At 33.4% G+C, this 9,150-nt stretch overlaps 1 pseudogene; it reads right to left on the bottom strand.

Annotated features, from left to right (window-relative positions):
* Window positions 1-314: 314 nt before the first annotated feature.
* LOC111638495 lies at window positions 315-1,312 on the bottom strand (annotated as a pseudogene).
* Between the last annotated feature and the right edge of the window lie 7,838 nt (window positions 1,313-9,150).

The following is a 9,150-nucleotide window of genomic DNA, read 5'->3' as shown; positions in this document are numbered from 1 at the left end:
CCATCATTGTTTATTTCAAGAACAACGCCAATAACATTTCTTAGGTCGCCCCTTCCTCTGTCTACATCAGGAATCGGCACAGTCACATTATCTCCCACTTTAGCTGGTGGATGCGATTTGTCAGAAGCAGATTTCATTTTTTTTGCCTGTTTCTGAAGGTTTTCAGCAGCTGTTTGTCTTGCCTTTTGGATATCATCACCAATTTTAGCAGTTTCGATATTATTACCATCACGATCATCTCCCGAATCATTGTGATCATTTGTCCGTCTATGGGTTAAATCAGTTTCAATAAGTTGTTGAAGGTCATCTTTATTTTAAATATCCTTTATTACTTCTGGTAGTAGTAATGTCGTTCAAAGACCAACTCTGGGTTCAACTCCAAACATAGCTTTGTAAGGCGATTGTTTTATGCCCGAATGGTAGGACCTGTTTTTCATAAATTGGACATACCTCAAGCTTTCTGACCATTTAGTCGATTGATTATCTTTTAGCCAACAATTGATCATGTTCTCGACGTCTTGGTTGGCTCTCTCGATGGAGCCCTGACTTTGGCTGTGTCGTGGTTTTCCATGCACTAGCTTAAGTTCTGGCCAAAGACTCGTCATTTCACATATAATACGATTGACGAAATCTTTTCCATTGTCTGACTGCAAAATACATGGGGCACCTATCGTCAAAAATATGTCATTCAAATGGTAGGCTATTTCTTCAGCTCGTTTAGATTCCAAAGCACGAAGGAAAATAAACTTAATCAAGTGGCCTTGGTAGACCATGATAAATTTAAACTTTCCATCAGGTTGAGTCTGAAAATCAATGAGATCCACTTGGCACCTACTATTCATTTCAGAATGTAAAATTGGCTTAGAAACTAAATCTCTCTCTTTTTTGTCTTCTTTTCTCGACATGTCACACATATAGATAAATAAAGGTTAATCATGCGCTTTGTGACATTAGCATATTTTAAAGATGTCTCAGCCAATAATCTTTTACGTCCGCAATGTCCGGCAGCTCTGTGAGCTGCATCAATAACATCATACAATTCCTTAGCGGGAATAGAGGATTTTATTACGGGCAACAAGTTTTTAACAGAACCAATGTTTAAAATTGCAAACCGTTTTAATCGCCTTTGATGAAGTTGTGTCTTAATTTGAGCTTTTTCAGCCTCTTTCACTTGTAGGATAAGATCTAAGTATTTATCCTTTGTTAAAACATTAAAATAAGATTTTATATTTTCACTTTGCAAAATTTCTTTTAAAAACCACTCTCTCCACTTTAACTGATCAACTTGAACACTAGACGATGGCTCATCCATAATAACAATATGAAAACAACACAAAACTTTTACACTAGGTACGTTCAAAAAATCAAATTAATACAGCTTCACGAATTGCACGTAAGTACACAAGTCACTACACGATTGCGCGTAATGAGTGAATTCGCATTTTTCACCGAATGCTCGCCCTTTGGTGTTTAAAAATAAAACTGTTTTATCTGGGTCATTTGAATCATTCTTGTGTATTAGCAGTAAAGATGAATAGCAATAGAGAAGCTTTCTGTTGCGTTCCAAATTGAAATTTCAAAGCCATACGGGAGCCCAATATAAGTTTTCATCTATTTCCACATGAAAAACATATGATTATTCGAAAATCGGTTATATTTATTAGTTTCTCCGAATTCCGAAAGAGTGGATTAGACTTAAGAATTGGCAAAAGTTTCTCCATTGTTCAGCTTTACATGAAGAAGTTATACTGTCAATATTAAAAGATTTTTCCTTAAACTTTAAAATGCCAGTAATTTTGTGGGGGATGTCAGAGCTGATGTTTTTTAACACAAAGGGCAAAAATATGTATAGAACGATCTCTCTCATTTGTTTCGATACCATATAATGACGTGTCCCATAGGCAATAATTGTTCTCCTATAAAATTTCTCGATTATCAGCTATAAGCAGCATATAACATATAGTTCATATTTAAAATTTTTTATAAATTCTCGTTTATACGTTTTTCAAATAATCTTAAGAATATTCCATTTCCGCATTCCATTTGAGAACGCTTTAACCCGACGAAGATCTCTTGTGTAGATCGAAAACGTTTGTGTTTGCATTAAAATATCCTGGAATTGTACTTTTAGGATTCAGAGGTGTGCTGTTTTTATGATATATATCATTATATCGGACAGTAATATATGATTCATTTTACATGACTAGTTACAAACGACCCAGATAAAGTAGCCATTTTGTAAAAATGCAGCGCGCTTTATAGTTCATGAAAAACTCGAATAGACAACGAAAGCATAATAGAAAAAGGCGCGAGGAGGGAATCCCCGCTTAACAGGTTCTAACGTGTCTATTTTATCACTCGCGAGGAATAAATCAGTTCGGCCTAGGTAATCCTGAAGGATTTCAGGCCAAACTAGATTGTCCTAGGCTAAACTAGTGTATCCTGACACGCGTAGGATAAACTCGTTTGGCCTATGACAAACTAGTTTGGCCTAAAATCGAATTTGGCCGGTAACATATACACGTCGTTACTACATTTATGGAAATATATTTATAAGTTATTCTTAAATATCATTAAATACAGAAATCTGTTTATGTGTACATAACAATTTTTAAATGTTATTTTACAGTGTATGAGTGCCATATATTCAGCGCTGTCTGTCTTGACAGAACTTTTAATTGCAAAGAAGCCGTCTTCTTGTAAAATTAAGATTGGAGACTTAATACAATAACGGTATTTTGTTTCATAGGCTGAGTGAATGACTGACGTCAAAGCTTGAATGTAAGTAGACTTAATACAGAAAAATGAAATATTTATTTCGGAAAAGGACGTCCAAAGTAGACATATGGAAACATCTGAAATCTCAAAAAGTCAACATATAACGAAACGTCAAAATTCGAATTTAGAATCTCTCGCGTTATCTGCCAAATTTCTTAATTTTATGATATTAGGTTACTTATTACTTTGTTCTGTTTAAATGAAGAATCATCTGACAGAAATGTAAAACGCGGTCTGAGAATGAAGACGAGAGAATTTCGAGTGATTCGAAGAACAATTGATTCTTTCATATATTAAACCTAAAAATAAATTCATGTCCAGGAAAGTATTCAATTTCTTGTTTAAACTACAAATTTATTTTAAGCAAAAGTTTTAGAAGAACGACTGGCAAACATCCAGTTCTGAATGGAGAAGACCGATACTTCACTTGTAGAGTTTGACTCTTGGCTGTCTGTACTTGAAGATAATAAAAATAGACTGTTACGTGGCCTTGGTAGACCATGATAAATTTAAACTTTCCATCAGGTTGAGTCTGAAAATCAATGAGATCCACTTGGCACCTACTATTCATTTCAGAATGTAAAATTGGCTTAGAAACTAAATCTCTCTCTTTTTTGTCTTCTTTTCTCGACATGTCACACATATNCAGTTCTAAAACTGAAAATTTTTTTTATAAGAAACAACATAAAATAGATTAATCCGTTTCTGACTTCCAAAACGAAACTTTTTAAAGAGTATTTTAGCTGTAAAAATAAAAATGTTCACAAATTTAATGTTATATATAATATAGCATTATATTAATACTGTATAAATCAAATATTAATATTAAAATATATAATATATTAATAAACCACTGTTACTTAATTTGACTTCACCACCTTTAAACAAAAATTTTTGGATGCCATTTATAACTTATTACGCGAATGAATGTTAGTTAATACAAATTAAAATATTTTTATAAATAAAGATTATTTTGTAGCTATAGACTGATTAGAAAAAACTTAAAATTTTATGTTATTGAACTGCGTATAAAAGGTAATGGAAATATATTACTTTATAATAGACCATGTGATCTGGTTGTGAAGTCTATATGATATTTTCTCTCTACTGATAAAAGTGATACAAGTGGGATATTTATCTTTTTTCTCATAATGGAGTTAACAACATTATTTTACACCGGTTTCGAATAACTTTTCTTTGGAGAAATTGCTGACTTTCGACTTTTATGTATGACAGGGTGTGATCATTTTCCTATTTTGACGTGTTTAATTATGCCAAAGTGATTGGTAAGAAGCGTTTTAACGTCTCAGCGTTTCAAATTTGAAGATAAAATCTGAATGTGACTGAATCAGACTGATTAATATTCTAGAATCCTGTGATCGAAATGTATTCTGATATCTTCTTGATTATTTTAACAGAAACGGAAAAGTAAACTGACCTATAATTTTCGTAAAGAATATATTAATATCTGACGTTGTAAAATCTGGAATAAATGGTGTGATGAAAAGCGGCTTAATTAATGAAAAGGAAGTTGAAAAGGTCATTCAATAACACTTGAAAAAGAATGATAAAATGCTCATTTTCTGTGTAGAAAACAACTGTCTTAGTATAGTGGTTTCCAGATGTGGAGAACAATGTAAGGTAAGTATGAAGTTCACAAAAAAGCTTTTCTAACAATATTCCTACGCCTTCCTCACGCAAGACAAAATGGGTTAGGGACACTGGGTAAAACTTTATGGAACCAAGAGGGTGGTGAATCAAAAAACTTTGGAATCACTTGTTTAGACCACACTTGATCGCATTTGCATCGTCAAACATTGAAGTACGACACCAGTTAAATCAAAATGTTGAAACCTTTCTATCTCAAATAAATAGGAATGGTCGTTGACTAATAGTTGATAAGTAAAAAATAAATAAAACACGTATTTAAGATTAAAAAATGTAATTGAACAAATTCAATTAATATTATAATCAGTAGGATAATTAAGCCTCTTGATCACTGCACATTTTCCAAAATATTGGAACCAGATTAGACACAGCCACTTTTATTCTTTCTCCATATTGACTTGTGTACAATGCTTAGTTTTTATCACAATGACAAATTCAGCTTCACACAAATAAGAAATCGCAAATGAAATTAAAATTCTCTGAGCTTTACCACTCAGAAGGGATATTCATCTTTTACTGATATCCAAAATTCAGTTAATTCCATGCTGCTACATTTTGTTTTCAATGTATTGTCGCAAGACAACTCAATAAGATTCTCTTCTTCTGCAGCAGTAAATCCAGATGGAGCACTAGGCATTAAATAGATCTTAAATCCATTCAAATGTAGCAATATTATCATTTTGAAAATATATCTCAAACCAGGTGATAAGCTGTGATAAATGTTCTTCAAAAGTTGATTTCATAACTCGAGAGAAATAAACTCCATTGGAAGTCAAAAACCGTTGCAACAACGTTAATCATTCTTTCCTCTGTCTTCATTTATATTTCTTTTCCATTGTTTTAATTGTTTCTATAAAAACTGAAATTTTATCAATCGACTTTAAAAGGTGCATATTGCTTCCCTGAAATGAAAGATTCAGAGCTTTCGGCTTTTCAAGAATAACATAAGTATACTAGCTAAAGCATGAATATGACATAAGTATGCTAGCTAAAAACTCTTCATTCACAAATTTTCGGCATACTTGTAGTCTTCCTCTTTAAGAAAAATATAAATTTTCTGTCGCAGTTCAAACGTACCAGACAAAACATTACCACGCGCGAGCCATCGCAAAATTCAGTATTACAACAAAAGCGTGTGCTCGGATCCCGAGAGTTTTTTGTAAACTCTTACCTTTACCAGCCAAACTTTTATAAAGTGTACTACAGTTACTACATATTCTAAGGCTTGGTTCAATGTAGGACTCAGATGTTTTGATGCGAGAGCTTCCCTGTGAATAACGGAATGGTTCCACAGTGCATCAGTGGCTTTGCTTCTAAAAGTGCTTGCAATCGTCCATAACAGCCGGACGTACAGATACCAGCGCATTGGTCCACTCCAAATTATTTTCGGATATAAATGTATCAAAAATCTCGAATAAGTCTTGAACCTTAGCACTAGCAGTAATACTTTTACAAAAGAGAAGGTCTTCTACAATGGTATTACTATCTATAAAACGTACATAGCAAATCAAGGGAGCATTATTATTATTATTTATGGCCTCATCCAGCTGCAACCCAAATTCTTTCCTTTTTATTTTTTAAATTAACTGATCATCGAGACCCTTTGCTATGTGTTGTATTCTACGGCTGATGGTGTTATTGGACAAAGACGCTTTTGAAAAGTGCTTCCTACCAAATCTACAGCAGCCGGTAGAATGAGTTTTTCTGCCATGGTATGAGCATTGTTACATTTTGCGTTTTCTATGTACCATCGTATAAGATGGCACATACTGTAGAATTAGAAGATGAATCGCTACAAGATGCTAGAAAAGCAGTGTTTGGGATTGATGCCTGCTTATAAAAACTATTGTTTAGTTGATTTAACTCTTTTAACTTTAAAGTAGTCATGAAATATAATAACCATGCTAGGATGATTGGTTTCTAAATGGCCTTTCAACTTACTTGGTAGCATGCAGTCTGGTGCCAAAACTTTCATACACAGTACACACTGCGGCTTCTCTTCATTATTGCCTTCTATAGACGTAAAACCAAAGTCCAAAATAACTGTCATGATATTTGCGATATTAAGTCTTTTTCAAACTTTTGCTAGTGGTTGACGGTTTGTCCTCGTTACTTTCACTCTCACACGCTTATTTCTATTTAGTAAAAACCGATCCATTTTTATAAATGCATACGAGAAGAAATACATCAATATCATCACTTGACTGACTTACAATATTTAGTTGATACGATTTCTCCGAAAACTAATTTAATACTGAAATTGCGTGAAACTGACAGCTATTTATTGGTATATACTAACACAAAGTATCGAGAAAGCTCGACAAACTACTAAAACAATTAAGAGTTATTACTTAATGAGTTAATAGTTTGCACTAGTCTGCTAGATTTCGTCTTATCACACTGAATTGAAAAAGGAAACATAATTGTAAAAATTTGCATTTCGTGTTACCCTGTGACGAAGCTGCTCCCTAGGGCGCTGCGGCGCACACTTTGGGAACAACTGCTTTACACTTTTATAGTATGATTTATGACTTATGTTTTATCTGAATCACTATCTGAAGCCATTCATATTGCATTTTTTTTAACTATGTCAACTTCAGTGTCAATTTTATTATATGACAAAATTAATAATCTTTCTCAATCTAATCAGCTTTAAGAGTAACATCGCACTTTAAAAAATACTTTTTGAAATAATTCAGATCAAACACACTACAAATCAGTTATGAAATCTAGCCTATTCCGAAACAAAACGATTTAAGATCCTAGAAAGGTCTCTGATCTAATTCTGAAAAATTCCGAAAAAATCATTAAAATTTAGATTATTAACAATATTTGCTCAAACCATGCAATCTCACTTCCACAGTGCTTTCCATAATGTATATTATACAAGTTGTGAACATATGTATTAAGTATACCGTGATAGAAATACAACAGATTAAATGCTAATTTGAACGAATTTTGAATATTTGTATGTCTCGTCACTCATTTGAAACAAAGTGTTTTACCAATGCTGCATATTTTAAATCATATAAATTAGAGAATTATAGAAATCATCAACTTTTCAATAACATAAACACGAAAAAATATAATTTCATTCTTTTTGTAACTCGGTGACTAATGTTATAAACACAAATATAAATGAATAGCTTTATCCATTACAGGTATGTACTGTATACTAAACACTGCACAATTTTAAGCGGCATATTTCGTATTCGTTTTAAAAATGAATGTAAAACGTACAGTCTTAGATTTACGTATCCGAATACGCAAATTTATGTTGTTAATGCAACAATATCACAAACGTGAACAAAACCTAAGACTAGTTAATATCAAGCAGGAATTGGCAATTTGCGAATTTTACAAATATTTCGGAAAGGTTTGAAATTTTACAGTTACACATTATGTGGCTGTAGGGTTATAAACAAGTACAGTTTACAGCCTCGTAGTAAAGAAGTACAGTTGTACTACTTTTGTAAGATTTTCTGGAGTGAGCAAAACACTATTAAAATAATAGATAGCAAAAGAAACTAATTAGAAAATGAGACTCTCTAAAACTCTAGACAGAGACTAAAATAACTGGGATGAAAGTTAAAACATACCAGTTGAGCAAAATATAGTTCAGAAGTGAAAAGTACCTCTAAAATTCTAAAATATACAAATAAATCCAACAGAGCTTGAAGGGGACTAAACGATGTTATAGGCATTAAAGTGTCGGTTTAGATAGCCGTTAGTCTTACAAGATCTCAATCATTTATACATTTTACAACATTCTCTGCTTCAGCAAAGAAGTATACATAAACGAGTGTGTTATGTTGAATGTAACAGATGAAACTGTGCATGAGGTTACTTATTCCGAAACACCCAAACACTTCGCTTGGAAGGATATGACTGCAAACTGAGAAAAGCGACAAACGGGGGGACAGAATGATTGGGAGAATGGTGAATGTAAGTATTAAAGACCCAGAAAGATACGACCTTCGATTACATTTATGCCACGAAAAGGCAGTTACATCTTTTCAACACTTACGAACAATTGTGGTGAATAACGAGTCCATTCAGGTAGGTAACGAGAGGCAGCGAAACCTAAGGGATATCTTTTGGATGATAGGATTTGGCAAGACACTATTCAGGATATCATTGTTTCATTCATTGTTTATGCAATGTCATTTTACCTTAGGCAAATGTTTTCCTATATCTGTGTTTTTGGTCTTCCCTCAGACGCTCTTAAGTTATGGAATGATAATTTACAGAATTTGACAGAGGACATTTGCTTATGAGCGACATCTCAAACAGGGCGAATGTCAAAGATGTGCCGAGTATGCACTTAAGGAGATGAAAGATACCCTGGCTATTCTTGGTCATTTTCTCTCCGATTTCAATTTACCTGATATGGGCTACGATTTGCCAAGTATGAATCAGATTGTCTATGATTTAGACGTTGAGCAGAAGAGCCGCAGATGAGATGATTACATCCTTGAATGATAAGAACGATAAACATTCACAACGATAATCAACGCTGTGAATGATGAAGCGATCTACTCTAAATGTTTTTTCCTGGTCGGACCCGGAGGAAGTGGAAAGACAGATTTGTACCGAACTCTTCTTCATTACTTTCGAGCAAAGAATGAAATTGTAATTCCCATAGTATTGACCGGAATTGCTCAGCAAACTTGCTCAGTGGAGGTAAAACCTACAATTCCCTGT

This window comes from Centruroides sculpturatus, unplaced genomic scaffold (genome assembly GCF_000671375.1).
Source record: "Centruroides sculpturatus isolate CEXI.00-Female unplaced genomic scaffold, Cexi_2.0 scaffold958, whole genome shotgun sequence".
In the NCBI taxonomy this organism is placed as follows: Eukaryota; Metazoa; Arthropoda; class Arachnida; order Scorpiones; family Buthidae; genus Centruroides; species Centruroides sculpturatus.
Note: the sequence above shows the minus strand (reverse complement) of the source record. Positions and strands in the feature narration are given on the sequence as shown.